Source organism: Equus caballus, chromosome 11 (assembly GCF_041296265.1).
Source record: "Equus caballus isolate H_3958 breed thoroughbred chromosome 11, TB-T2T, whole genome shotgun sequence".
Taxonomy (NCBI): Eukaryota; Metazoa; Chordata; class Mammalia; order Perissodactyla; family Equidae; genus Equus; species Equus caballus.
The window spans coordinates 4,244,173-4,259,152 of NC_091694.1; the positions used below are offsets into that span (position 1 = coordinate 4,244,173).

Here is a 14,980-nt window from a genome sequence, read left to right on the forward strand (position 1 = left end):
AGCTGGGTTGGAACCTACCATGGAGAGAACGGATGAGTTCCCAGCACCCATCATCAAGGAGAGGGGGAAATGCCATGGAGCTTGAGCCTGAACAGGCTGGAAGCCGGCCGTCCCTAGGGAACTGGGCACCCGGGCCATCTGCACCACTGCTGAGTGCTGACAAGGCCCCTGGCGAAGGCACACAGCTGGGGGCAGCCAGCAGGGTCGGGGCCCTTGGCAGCGGCTGCCGGCTTTGCAGACGGCGGGGAATTAAGAAGTGTCCAGCATCGTGCACATGCCCACAAATGGCCAGAAAGCTCCGAGGGCTGTGGGCAGGGGGTACACTCAGCCAGCCCCCAGAGGGCGAGGGAAGCCCATGCCAGCCGAGTGCTCCGGGCCCCGTCCTCCAGAGCAGCACCCCCTGGGCTTATCCCCGGGGGGCAGATCCCCCTCTTTGAGGACCGTCTCTGGCCTGGGGCCTCGGCTGCTATCCCAGCCTCCCGGAGGGAGGGTGCAGAGCCACCCATGAGTCACTGCGCCCACTTCCTGCCACATGGAACCCGTGGCTGAGTCACTGGCCCCCCAAAGGGAAAGACTGGCCACAAGGCAGGAAAGCTGGAGCCCGATGGCGGCAGGAGTGGGGGGTGCTGGCACTCTGGTGCCACTGCTGCCCTGTCCCATGGCCACGGTGCCTCGGGCCGAGCCTGAGCCCTCCAAGCAGAAGCGACCACTGCCAGCGGGGCTGGCTCTTTGCTGCTATTTCTTCCCCCAGCAATAATAACAGTATCACACCCTTCAAAACAAAACAACCCCAATTTTTTATTTTGAAATAATGTCAGGCTTACAGAAAAGTTGCAAAAATACTGCAAAGAATTCCTGTATGCTCTACACCTGGATACCCCAAATGTTAACACTTTACCACGTTTGTATGTTATTTTCTCTTTCCCCTTTCTCTCTTCATTTTCTTCGCAGGACATTTGAATGTAAGTTGCAGACATGAGGGCTCTTTCCCCCGAAACACTTCAGTGTGTGTGTCCTAAAAACAAAGGTATTTCTTAGAGAGTCACAGCACAAGGATCAACCTCGGGAAATAGACTTTGCGTTAGATGCTTTCTACGTGTCACCCGGATGCTCCTGGTCTGTGCATAGGGCCAGCCCTGGGGGGCTCCACCGGGCCCACACCCCAAGCTCCTCCCTCCTGCCCGGCCTGGGCTGCTGAAGCACCACGCAGCATCAGTGAAGTCTGGGACATTAATTTGCTGGAGGGTGAACCTTTGGCTAGTGGGAGATGGGAACCTGTATGTGAACTCTCTCTTCCACCTGCTGTCTGCCCTCAGGTCCATTTTATTCAGTGTCTTGGGAGACATCCCGGGAGTTGCCATTAGTCACATTACATCCTCAGGGGCAAGCTGCTTCCAGGACCCCGTACTCAGAAAGGAGCCTCGTGCTTGGGATGTGGTGCTCTGCAGTCACCATGAAATTCTTAATAACTTGTGTTTTCTAAGTGAAGTCCAATGGGACGATGGAGCACGTGCTACAGCTTGGAGCCGAGCTTCCCATGCGGTCCTGCCTCCAGTCTTCCAGGGATGGGCTCTTGGTCCCGGCTCCCTCACTCCCCTCAGCACCCACTGCCACCCCCCAGCCTTACTGCTCCCACGATGCTCTTGTTTCTGCCCTCCTTCTTGCACTGCGCTCACACTGCTTCCAGACCCCAAGTCCCTAGGTGTCCAGTCGAGAGAGCATAGGCCACTGTGGGACCGGGGAGCACAGCTTCCTGCCTCCCGAGTCAACAAGGAATCCGGCAGTAACGTCCTCTTCATTTCTGGAGCCACTCCCCAGGCTCAACCCCTAGTCCTGTGTCAGCATCCCCTCCAGCAGGCGCTCTTCTTCTGCTACCCATTTTACAGAAGAAATAACCGAGTCTTGGAGAGGATAACTCACCCTAGGTCAGCCAGTACTTAATCGAGCTGGGTTCAAACTCTTCCTGCTCTGAAGCCCAAGCCATCACTCGGCCATTGACTTGATTGTGCGCGAGGTGTCTCCTTGGTTGTCTAGAAACAGGGTAATTGATCTCATTCTGTGCACCACACTGGGTTGCGGACACGGGAAAAGGTGCTGGACTTGGAGTTGGGAGTGAGGTTGGTGAGGTGGATGGGAGTGATGCTGGCGCCCAGGCCACATGGGCCCAGGATAGGCTCTCCGAGGTGGCCGAGCCGGGGCTGGGCCTGGGCCAGGCCCACCTTCTCGCCCGTGGCCCAATTCCCATTTCCACCAGGCAGGGAAAGCAGATCTGAGTCATCAGGGGCCCTGTCCCTGACTTCTTGCCTATATATCGTGCATTCCAGTCCCTGGCTCTCAGCAAAACCCCACTCACTTCTCATCTCGTCCCACCCTCTTCCCTGAAACAAGTCGAAGTTTCAAGCTGGGGAGGAGGGCACTTGCTCCAAGCTCTTCGGCCTGCAAACTGAGGACCTGGGCTTCCGACAGAGGTCCTGGTGGATTAGAAGATGTCTGGGCTTGCATCCTGGGGTGAAATCCTGTCCCTGCTGCTGAACGCCCATATAACTCTGGGCCAATTCACCTCCCTGAGTCTCGACATTCTCCTGAATGAGGCTGAAGATAGTAGTCACTTACGGAGAGAGGCCCTGGAGTGTGAAATACAAGAGCCTCTGGAGGTAGCCCCACAGCTTTGTGAAGATCATCTCATCACCCCCTCAACAAAATCCCTGAGGGAGACACTATTAGCACCTCCTCTTTACAGAGGATGGAGCAGAGGCTCAGAAAGGTTAAGTAACCTGTCTAACGCAACCCAGCTAGCAAAGCGAGCCGCAGTCTGCCAGACGACTGTGCAGAGCAGCCGCCCTTCCCAGCCGGCACTGGCCCCGGAGGAACAGCCAGCGCTGGCCGCCAGCCAGGGGCTCCCAGAGTCCAGGGCTGCAGCCATCCCACACGGCCAACCCCCAGAGGAGCAAGGAAACCCACCCCCTCCAGATAAACAAGACACTTCCTCCCCAAGCCCGGGCCCAGGAGGAGGAGGCGCCCCGAACACAACTGTTTATAGAGACAGATGTTTGGGACGGAAAAAGAGAGACAGCCCTTCTCTATCCCCATGGAGACAGAGGAAGTTTGCAACTTGGGCAGAGGCAACTGGAACTGCAAACGGAGAAGGGGAAAGACGGGAAGGACCCAGGTCTGACCTGCTGAAAACATCTGACATTTTCAGATGCTCCTGCCCAACAAAGGGGCGTTGCCCAGGCAACGGGGTTGCGGGCACAGGGCTGTCATCCCAGCTGGACCTGGGGCCAGAGCCAGGAGATAAATGAGTACACGTGGGAGGGCGATAAATACCATTGAAGAGCAGCGCATGCGCACCTGGGGGCCTCTCAGCCCAGGGACCTCCGCCAGGTGGGAGGTTATCCATGGCCCCATCCCTTCTCCTCTCCTCTCCCCTCTCTCCTCTCTCCTTTCATCCTTCTTTATTTTCTTCCTACCCCTCTCTCTCCATCATTCCATCCCTCCCTCCTTCCTTCCTTGATTCCTAGGTGTTCGACCTTGCCCTGCCCCAGCCCAGGAACCACGTCCCCATCTTCCTGGGGTAGTTGGCAGGTGGCTCTTGGCATGGCTGATACCACAGGGCTGCTTTTGCGGTGGAGTGAGGCCCCCGGGGGCCCAGCCTGGCCATATTCTCCAGCTCTCTGGCTGGCTGGAGACCCTGGGCATTTCAGGCTGTATCTGTCGGGAAGGAGGGAGGAGGAAGGAGGAGAGCTTTGGGGCCTTTCCTAAGGACCCCATCCAGCTCCTTGGAACTCCTCTGCCTGGCCCCCAGCCCTTTCATCGGTACTTGCTCCCTATCCCAGGGTAGAGCCAGCTTGTCTCCCGGCCGGGCATTGCTTCCTCAAGGCACTGGGTGAGGGCTGGCGATCTCTGGTGATGATGTTGCTGCCATCTCACTGTCCCCGAAGCCACGATGTCGTCCACTGCGGGATCTACACTGTGGCTACCTGCAGGCTGACCTCCGCCAATTCCCTGCTACCTCACCACACTCCCGTCACAGGAACCCTAGCTCCCTTGTCCAGCTCGCCCGGATGATCCTGGTCTCTGTCCTCCTCGCTGTCCTCCAGGGGTTAGGGGAGGGAGAGGACGGGGGACTTCACATGAACTCTGGCCGAGGTGATGGGAATCCCTGAAGCCAGGATGTTCTGTGGGAAAGAGCTAGAAGGAAGAGCCGAGCTGCAGCGGCCAGATTGGTCCTGGGGTCAGTGCCTGCAAGTCCAAAGGAGGGAGCCTGCACCTTCCGGTCCCCAGCCTCAGAAACCTCCCGAGACACCCCATGATGGGAAGGCAGACCACAGCTGGGCCACATGTTTATCCAGCCTCGCCCGCCCAGAAGCGCGCCCCAATTCCCAGGCTGACGCTGGGAGTGGGAAGGTGACAGGAGAATCGTCCTCCTCTGACACAGGGGGAGGTTAACACTTGGCAAGAAGCACTGGGCTGGAGGCCGAGCAGAGGCCATGGCCAGTGGGGACGGGACACGTCCACAGTCAGGGGGCAGCAAGGACAGCTGTTACTGGCCCAGGTTGTGTGAAGTGGTGGCTCAGGCGGAAGGCTGGGGAGGAGCGGGTGGGTGACGACGGAATCAGGGATCCAGAATCACTGGGTCTAGCCCTGAGAAGGCAGGACTGGAGCCCAGCACTGAGTCACAAAGACACCACCCCAGGGCAGGGCGGGAGCCTCCGGGAGGACAGAGGGTAATGGGAGTCTCCGGTCAGCCCCCATGCAAGCCTGACGCCAAGGAGGAAAGTCAGGCTGCACTCCTGATCCCCAGAGCAGCCTGGCCACCCACATCTCCTGGAGGCCCAGCCCTGGGACAGAGGCCCAGGACCCGGCCCCTGCTGCCCAGCCAGCACCCAGGAAACAGTGTGCAGGCTCAATTCCTTCCTCTGACCCCACTAGCTCGGGGACCCTGGGCAAGTTACTTAACCTCTCTGGGCCTTAGTTACTTTGTTTATAAAGTGGAGATAATAGCTCTGACTCTGTTGTTGTGAAGCTCAAAGGAGACAATGTGCAGCAAGCATGTTTAATCAACAAACACTTATGAGCACCTGCTGTGTGCCAGGCGCTGTGCTAGGCTGCCTATTAGGGAAGAGGCAGTGCAGGGCGGTGGGGGGTGTCCAACACGAAGCTCTCACCTGGTGAGGGAAAGAGTGTGTCAGCTGCACCCCCAGGAGTTAGCCAAGGGGGAGCCTAGGATAGGGGGCAGTGCACAGGAGCCCACAGGCCGAGTCCCACCCGGCCCACAAAGGATGGCTTTTACGTTTCTAAATGGTTGCAAAACAAATCAGAAGAATACTATTTCAGAAGAAGAAGACACGTGAAAATTAGATGAAATTCATATTCCAATGTCCATAAATAATGCTTTTTTAGAACACAACCACGCTCATCAGTCTGCGAATTGTGAATTTGCAATTCATGCTAATTCACGTTACAACAGCAGAAACTCGAATATTTACTCCCTGGCCCTTCTCAGAGTTTGTTGACCCCTGACCTAGGGGAAGATTGTCCAGAGGCCAGGGAGAGACGGAGGAACTCTCGGGGCGGCGAGGGAAGCCCACTGACTGGAGCGTGGAGATGCAGATGTGGCAGGCCTGCAGTGGGCGGGAGCGAGGTGACTGTCCACTGCATCCCCACAACCCTCGTCAGTTCCCACCCGGGAGAGGACGAGAGCGGAGGGCAGGGGGTTCTGCTCAGCTGCCACCAGCCAGGTGCCACCCTGCACACGGCTCCCAGGGAAGGGGGGAGGCGGGGAGGGACAGGGCAGAGAGCTCCCTATTCCTTATCACCAGGAAGCAAGGAGCAGTGCATGGGGCTCCCTGAGAGCTTGGAAATCAGAACATTCCCCATCTTCTCCAAGGAAACTGGGAGAACCCGCTCCTGCCCTCTGAGGGACTGCACTCCCTTTCCCCAAGGAGCCAAGACTGGGGATTGGGGCTCAGGGAGGGAGGGATGGGGAGGTTACCAGGGGCTGCTGTCTTGATTCTAGAGGGGGCCCCAATAAGGTCTGTGGGGCGCTCCCTCCACCTCTGTCCAGCTCCTGCTCAGCCACAGCTGCAGGGATGCTGACATAGCAGATCTAGGGCTGTCCCCAGGGGCCCAGAGCTGGCCTGCATCTGGCCAAGAGGTGCGGAGGTCACAGCTGGGCCCTATGTGATCTTCTGAGAGGGAGAGGACGGATGAGAGCAGATGAGGGCGGGAGAGCATCATCAAGGCTGCGTCTGGAGGCTGGGACCACAGGAGGTTTTCAAGGGGACACCTGGCCATTTATGGGGCAAACCAAGCCATCTAGCTGGAGGAAAGCAGTGCCCACTGCCATCCCAACATGCTTGAGGGCTGTCCCCCTGGGTGGGAAAAGCTGCAGAAGCCCAGCCTGGAGCAGGTGGGGAGATTGCTCCACTGACGGCTGCAGGGGCCAGGGCCTTCACTGGAGCACAGAGGAGAGTGGATTCTTGGGGTGAGGGGCACCCAGATTTGCAAACCCAGGAGTGTGATGGGTCGTGCCTCCTCCAGAAGCCTCCTCTGTACATTGGTCTCCGAGATCCCTTCTACAGGTGAGGGCCCCTGGGCAGCTGCGAGAGACCAGCTGTGCTGGCCCAGGTATGAAGTGAATCAGGTATAGGCTGCAAGCAAAGTGGCTCTGGGATTGGGGCGTGTGCTGGGAAATGCAGGGCCATCCCCGAGGATAGCGCTACGGAGAACAAACTCCACCAGTGAGGCTGGAGGCAGAGGTTCCTGCTGTGTGGCTGAGCCTGCCGCCAGGCCAGGCAGAACTTCAGGGCTCCCCTCCTCCCCCTTCCTCCTCTCCACCTGCCACCCCAGCCGTCCATGCTCCCCCCCACCCCCGACCGCAGGACCTCCTCAGGCACTGGGAGCCTCCATCGCCGGAGTGAGGCCCCAGGCCTGGTCTCTGGTCCTCTCCTCTGGGCCCGCACCCACTGGGCTCCATCATTCGGGGGAGCCCCACCTCCCGGCGTCCGTGCTTGGCTCTGGAACCCGAAATGCTCAAAGCCAAGGCTGTTGCCTCACTCTCCAGTGAATCTTCCAGCCAAGGTCCCCACCCTTGTCCTTTCCCATTCCTCCCTCCCTCTCTCTCAACTTCCTAAAGCCCTTCCCCTGCCTGCCTGCAAGTCACCTGACTGGGCAGCCGAGCCCCGCCCCACCCAGATGCCCCACCCAGATGCCCCACCCAGATTCCCCAGGCAACAACTCACCCAGCTCTGAGAACCGGGACGGGAGGAGATGGAGAACTCCTGGACAGCGCTGTCCTTGCGCTGCAGACCTCCACCCCTTCCTAGCCACACTCACGCACCCGCGCTCCTACGGACATGCACACGAACACGCCTGTGCATGCACACATGTATACATACACACTGCCTGTGCACATGCACCCACACATGCACATGCATGTATATATGAACATGTATATGTACATATGTGTACAGGCTTGTGGATACACATTCACGTGTGCACCTGCACACAGACGTGCACACGCGTGCACACTTGCACGGTACGGTGGGTTTCACACCACACACTCCCTCCTCCCAGGTTCCTGCAGTGTTCCTTCCCGCATTTCAAACCCCCTGCAGGGACCTGCACTTGCGACTTGGGGTCACCATTGGCTCCCCAAGGCTCTTGGCAGAGTGGCACCCTCCCCAATCCCTCAGGACAGTTGAACTTTCCTGCTCCCAAGAACTGGCATCAAACGCTCCAATATATTTTTTACAGCCGAGATTAAAAAAAAACCAGGGGCCATACCCGTGGCCCAGTGGTTAAGTTCTCGCGCTCCGCTTCGGTGGTCCAGGGTTTTGCGGGTTCGGATCCTGGGTGCGGACATGGCACCGCTCATCAGGTCATGCTGAGGCAGCATCCCACATGCCACAACTAGAAGGACCCACAATTAAATAAAATCTACAACTATGTACTGGGGGGATTTGGGGAGAAAAAGCAGAAAAAAAAGATTGGCAACGTTGTTAGCTCAGGTGCCAATCTTTAAAAAAACAACAAAACCAAACCGATGCCCCTATTACTGTCTGATATTGCTGAATGATTGGGGGGAGGGGGAGATCCCCGCCCACAAGGCTCAGTTTCTCTGGGAAAGGGACTTTCCTTAGAAGGAACCAAGGCATCTTGTATCAGCTCTTAATGATTTGGGAAGGGAAGCTGAATAGCTCTTTACTGTAATTCGAACAACTAAATTATTCATCGAGAGCAGCAGACAGAGATTGGACAGTGACCGGAGAGACAGGAGACCCCAGCCCAGCCTGGTGACCCAGACATGGGGCCACCTCCCCCTGCTCCTGAGGGACCAGCACCGAGTTAGAGGGGTCTGGGGAGAGAGCGGTCCTGGGGGTCCCACGGAGTGGAAGGGCATCAGTGCCAGCTTGGAGATGGGGGTGAGAGGAGACTGAATCAGAGGGCCCTGACCACGTGGGGAGCCACAGCGAGAGGCGCCCCTGGCCCCCCAGGGACTTGTCCTGATGGAAGGGTCTCACTCACTCCAGCCAGGTAGACCCCAGGCCACAGCAGGCTGGCACTGTCCTGAGAGGCCAGGGTCCGAGGTGCTTGGCTCCCCGATGCCTTCTCCCTCCTACAGCTGGAACCTTCCCTGCTGACCTCAGGCAGGCGGGGTGGGAGGGAGCATGAGCAGAGTCCTCCCCAAAGTGCAGGCCTGGCCGCCGCCTCCCACAGAGACTCAGGATGGGAAGGCAGGGAACAGGGGACATCAGAGCCCCTTCCTCAGATTCAGAACACAGCCAGCTCCACTCCCCTTCACTCCTGCTCTGGGTGCAGGGAGGCACGAGGGTGTGAGAAGCCAGCTCTCCTGTCCTGCTCACCTCGCAGTCCCCCAGGGCTCTGAGCCAGGACCAGGACAGAGGGCTCCGAAGGGGGCCTCAGGCATTGTTCTTTTGTCCTTTTTGTTGGGACCCGCTCTGCCTGTCCCTGCAGAGGAGTGACTGGAGGAGCAGGGGGAGGTGGGGAAGAGCCCAGGGCGCTGACGGCTGTGGTTGTCTGGTCACATCCTCTTAGGTCTCCTCCGCAAGAGTCTCCATCCCCACAAGGAAGGTTCTGGGGGGTGGCATGAGGCTTTCTCTGCTCATCTTCCCTCCCGCCCAAGCGCCTGGACCTGGTGGGTGCTCTGTAAATCCGAATGAACACACGGATGATGGATGGAGGGATGGATGGACAGAGGAAGGGAACCCGAGATCAACGAGTGAGTGCGCCTGTGTGAGGACAGACTCGGTGAGTGAGGAGAGGCAACGGAGTGGGAGGGAAAAGTCAGGACAGGATAAGAGGAAAAGTAAAAGAGAAGGAGGAAAGCCGAGGGGCAGCATCGTGGTGGAGAGAAGTGGTAGAGAACGTGCTGAAATGGGAGGTGAAAGTCAGTGCCTGGGAGGGAGGCTGAACAGGAGGTGTGGGGAGAGGAGGAAGAGAGGGAGGAGGGGAGAGGGGGAGAGGAGAGGAGGGGAAGGGGGTAGAGGAGGAGGAGGGCAGGAGGGCACAGCCTTTTGGAAAGTGGAGCCCTGGGGCCAGCACGTGCTGACTCACCCGCCTGCCTTCAATTTTCCCTGTTTCCTGGGGATTCTCATTTTATTTTCGGGAAAGCTGCCTACTCCGTGACTAATTTGTTCTTAAACAAACCAAACCCAGGCAGTGGGGAGGCTGGGCGGGGCCTGAGTCACTCTCCGCCCAGGGGGACCACACCTCAGCCCTTGGCCCGGGCCTCCCCCTACCTCCGGGGGCCCCTCAACCCTGACCTGAAGGTGGCTCTGAGGCACCTCAGAGAAGCACTGCTCGCTAAGGGGAACACCCTGGGCTGTGAGGGATCCCAGGCAGCTGAGTGAGCTCCTTGACTGCCTTGTCCACTGCCTAGAACAGTGGCTGGCAGGCACAGAGCTGATGCTCAGTTAATGTTTGTTGACTGACCGACTGAGTGACTCTTTGGTCCCTCACACTTCTCTCCTGCCAGCTCCTCCTTGAACCCTTCCTCTCCTACAGCCCTTCAGTTTCGTGACACAGACTTTACTAAAAGTTATCCTTCAACACAACCATATCCTAAGCCAGACACTGAGAAATCGTTCCCTCTGGATCTACATGACCATCACAGGACCCTGCCTGCCCCCTCGGGGTGCGCTCCTAACAGCTTTGCCATCAGGGCTGCTCAGGGGTGTCTGCCCACACCCTACCTGTGCCCATCTGGGGGGGGGGTGAGGGGGGCCTGCAAACCAGGCACTCTGGTAGGCAGGAGGGAAATGCTACTCTCTCGGCTTTACAGAAGAGGAAACTGAGGCTCAGAGAGGCCTGAAGTCACTAAGCCCGAAAGTAGCAGATGCAAGATTTGAACCCAGACCTCAGAGCACCCTCGGGTACCCCAGCCTGCCATCTGCTATCCTCCGCTGAGGGCTATGAAGCCGGAACCAGGCCCGGGGGGCAGCTCAGCCTGGGCCTGGAGGGTCGGGAGGATAGGACCCCGCGGGAGGGGGAGGGGGAGAGTGGGGTGTTTCCTGCGGCTCGGGGGGCCCAGCCAACATGCAGCCCGAAACCCAGGTCTCGGCCGCGGGATGTGTGCAAGACCAGCCTCCTCCGGCGAATGGAAAGAAACACAGCCTCTCTATTTCCATGGTTTATCTCATCCTTTGAAAATCTCAACTTTTCTAAGTACATAATATATAAACCTAGTAATAAAGTGCCTATAGCTTGTAAATAAATAAATCCACACGCACTGGAACACTTTCCTGAAAGGGAGAAAACCGCTCCCCCACCCCCACCCCCACCCCCAACCCCAGGGCCCCGGTATAGCAGGTGCTCAATCCACATCCGCGGCTGAGGGCGTGCCCAGCCCCCAGCTGTGGTGGGGGGTGGGGTGGGGTGGGGGGAGGGGCAGGCAGCAGGGAGGGGGTTCTTCCAGGGTTCCAGGGTCAGGAGACAGACCCCGCCAGCCCCCCGCCCCCACCCCGGGGCCCAGGCCCACCTGCTCCCTCGGCAGGGCGTGGCTGCGCCGGTTCTGGTGCCCGCCTGGCGCGGCGCCACCTTCCGCGGGGTGGCCGCGAGGATACCGGGAAGGGAGGCGGGTTCGTTTTGCAGCTGCTGACATCCCGCCCCACGGCTTCCCCGGCGGGTCCCCTCCCCGGCCGCGCGCCAGCTCCCTCCTGCCTCCCGCCCGCCCCCGGGAGCGCGGTCCCGCCAGGCCCTGTGCGCCCCGCGAGGCGCCGGGTCCCCCGGGGCTGGCCCGCTCCCAGGGCGGCCCGGCCCTGGGGCAAGGCGGCCCCGGGCTCCATCCATCGAGCCTCTCCTCGCTCGGGAGCGCGTTTCCAGTAAGCGCGAGCGGAGCCGGCCCGAGTTCCCGACAGCTGGCCCGGCGCGGGCGCGCGGGGATGCCGCCCCGGCTGCGTCTACACCAGCAATCAATGCGCGCCGGCTCTCCTCCCCCCTAGTGGAGCAGCGGGGGCCGAGACCGCCCTCCACATCACACAGAGTCCTGGGGTCATTCCAGGGGTGGCTCCCTTACTCCTTTCCGTGGGGGACAAGTCACTTTGTCTGCTTGCCTGTCTGTAAAATGAGTGACAGTCAACCCCACCCCAGAGCTGTTAACCGGTGCGGGCGCCCAGGCCCCTGCCTGTAGACCCCACGGAAGTCATCGTTCCTGTTACACAGCAAGTCCTCGTGGACGCCTCGCCGGAGTGTCTACGCTGGCCAGGCCCACGAGCCAGTCGAACCAGCCAGCTCCTCCCTCTTAACTAGAACTATTTTCTGCACACACACAGCCCCCCGCCCCCCCTCCTCGCTTTTTCTTTTTAGGGAATTGGGCAAACACACCCTCCTAAAAGAAGCGGGAGCAAGGACTTGCGCTAGTCCAAGATTGGCGGCTCGGATTTGCCTCCCTGGTGCTGAGGCATGCGGCTGTGGGGGGCTGGAGGGGGGGGTTCTGGGAGAGGAGATATAGGCGTCCTCCGATGGGGGAGGGCTGCGGGAGGGGCCGAGAGGGGCTCAGCTCGGCTCCCCAGGCCCCCACTCCTGATCTGGGAGCCCGGTGGGGAAGGGAGAAGGAAGGAGAGCGAGGAGAAGGAGACGGGGTGGGCGACAGAAGGAGACGAGTCTTTGGGAAGTCTGGGGGAGGGGCAGGAGCCAATGGAGGCGGCTGCACGGCCTTCCCCCTCCCTGGGTTGACTTTGGACCCAGCCCCTTCCCGGGAACCTAAAGCAGGAAGAGATCAGGGGGGTCTTTCGCTCTCACTAAGCTGCCTGTGTCAGCCCCTGGTTTCTGCCCTTTCCAGATAAGCCAGAAAGGGGGCTTCTAACGGGGGCCAGAGTCAGAGTGGGAACCATAAGTCTGCTCGACCCTGCACAGGGTGTCCTCCTCCCCCTCATGGCTTCCTGCTCACCTGCGGCCCCTGAACTCCCTCCCCACCCCCCACCCCCAGCTCAGACTCCAGGGGGCTCAGGGGCCTGCTTGCCCTGGCAAGGCAGCGTGGAGGAGAGAATCCAGGATGTCCCTGAGGATGGGGAGGCTGGGGCTGGGGACATTTTGGGGCGTTTGGAATGGCATAGTGAGAAGTGTTGCTATTGCAAATTCACTTCAGAGCGTCTGGAAATGGCAGATGGAGGATTTCAGGCAGCGTTCATTTCAGGGGGATCCAGCTCTCAGGCCCGGCATGTGGCCCAGCTGTCCGAGGGGCTGTCCTGTTCCGAGGTCCAAGGAGGGTGACTGCCTGGCACCAACCCTTCACTGGGGTCTCCACCCACCTGGAGTAGGTCCATTCATGCATGAATGAATCCGTGAATGAGTGTGTATTCAGGCGTCCATTCATAGATTCCTTCACGCATCCATTCATGCATTCATTCAGGCTCTCATCCCACCTTTGCTGAGGGCCCCAGGCAGGTCAGGCAGCCCCTCAACCTGGAGCTACTGTGGAGGAGCTCTGTCATGGTGGAGGGGGCGCCCCATTATAAGCCTTAGCCCCCGTGAGCACAGGACAGAAGCCTCTAAGGTGGACTTGGGCACCAGAAATAAATTCTTTGAACTGAGATAACCATAGATTCACGCGCAGTTGGAAGAAATAATATAGAGAGATCTCAGGTACAGTTGGCTCAGCTCCCCCCAACGGCGACATTTTTCAAAACTATGGTACACTGTCGCGGCCAGCACGGTGGCCTTCATGCAATCTGTCTGTCTTATTCAGGTTTCTCCAGTTTTACTTGTGTGCATTTGGGTGTGAGTCTGGTGTATACAGTTCTGCCACCTGTCCTGAGTCGTGTGTCGTCCAGAGAAGGTTTGCCACCACCAGCATCCCTCATGTGGCCCTTTATAATCAACCCCCCCAAACCCCCGGCATCCCCCGGCATCCCCCGGCCCCCAGCCTCCGGCCAGAAGTGAATTTGGAGCAGACGTAGGAGGTGGTTGCTCTCACACCCCCAGCCCTGGTGGCCTGTGTCTGTTAGTGCCTCCACCTCCCCTTTCGGTCAGAGGCTGCGTCTCAGGCCTGGCACACGACTTGGCCTGCCGCGTGTGCTTGCTGGAGGATGGGGCCATACACGGCTCACACCCGGAGGACAGACTTGCCCAGAATAGCGTGTATTGCATGCTATGATTTGTGGGGGAAGGAAGAAAGTGTGTGTGTCTGTGTGTGTGTGTTTGCATATGTGTGAAATACACTTGGAAGGATACAATCAGAAACAACTTGTACCCTTGGTTCCTTCTAGGATGGGGAAGTAGGTGGCTGGGGACGGGGGTGTATTCTTCCTATGTCGGCTGTAACGAGTTAGTGGCTTCAGACACGCGAATTTGTTATCTTACAATCTGTCCTCTGAGTGGGGGAATCGGGCAGCGTGAATGCTGGACCTGTGGGCCTGTGAGCGGCTGATTCAACCCCCCGAGCCTCAGCCTTCTCCCTGTTTGATGGGGATGGTGACATTTCCTTTCCTCAGGGGGCTGTTGCGAGGATTAAAGCACTGTACACAAATCATCCTAAATGCTCCCCAAACGGTGACGGGTGGTGGTGGAGAAGATGGTGACAGAAGCCGCCTGCTGGCTTTGCGTCCGTAAGTTACCTGCCATACCCTCCTGGCATAGAGAGAAAGCAGTCCCTCCACCGCATGGCCACTTTGTGCAGAGGCTCGGTGTCCTCGGGGTGCCCCTGTGGCACCTGGAGTTCCCCTCCTCCTGCAGGGGAGGAGGCTGGGGAGTCAGTCACCCTGGGACCGCCTCCCAGCCGCACCTGGCGTCTTGTCTCAGCTCCCCGACACAGAGAGGGCACAGGAGTCTCAGGGACTGACAGCACAACCCTGGAGCCAGGCGGAACTGGCTTGGAACCCAGTTCTGTCCCCTGACGGGCCCTCGGTCGCCTCTGCTTCCCCAGCGCCCTTTCCCTTCTCTCGGTAAGAGCCCCCCGGGGTGTGCGCTCCACCACCCTTCTTGGCCTTTGTGGTTCAAAGACCCAGAGCGGGGCCTGACCCAGGAGGCCTGGATCAGAACATGCACACATTTGTTGGTCCAGGCCTGCGGACAAGACCCAAGACGCGCCAAGGCCAGAGAGCCCTGGACTTCTCCTGGAGCTGCTGCAGCCATTTGGCCAACACGAGGAAGAGGCTGCCTGAGGGTGAAGCCAACAGAGGAAGCAGAGCTGAGAGGTGGAGTGACAGTTCCTAGGGCACACCGCTGGTGAACTGGATGCAGTCCTCCCTGAGGCCCAGCTCTCACCCTGTGTGTGTTCGTCCTGTGAGCCAATCGTAGAACCCCCTTCTGATTGCTTAAGCCAGTGCAAGTTGGCGTCACACGGTCCTGACTAATAGCTATTAGCTGAGTGACCTTGGGCTGCTCACGTGTGTCTTCTGTGCCTCAGAAGATATGCTCAGTGGCAATAATAATACCATTGTTAATAATGCCAATCATTAATATTAATAATAATTAATTAACAATAACAAATAATAATGCCCATATGGCTGAACACCCA

The 14,980-nt window shown here is 58.9% G+C and overlaps 1 long non-coding RNA gene across 1 annotated transcript; it reads right to left on the bottom strand.

Annotated features, from left to right (window-relative positions):
- Positions 1-773: 773 nt before the first annotated feature.
- Positions 774-11,131, bottom strand: LOC111775577 (uncharacterized). The gene is made up of 3 exons (XR_002811302.2): positions 11,003-11,131; positions 1,921-2,030; positions 774-1,015 (listed from the first exon to the last, which is right to left on the bottom strand). It is a non-coding gene; the product is annotated as an uncharacterized lncRNA (long non-coding RNA).
- Positions 11,132-14,980: the final 3,849 nt, after the last annotated feature.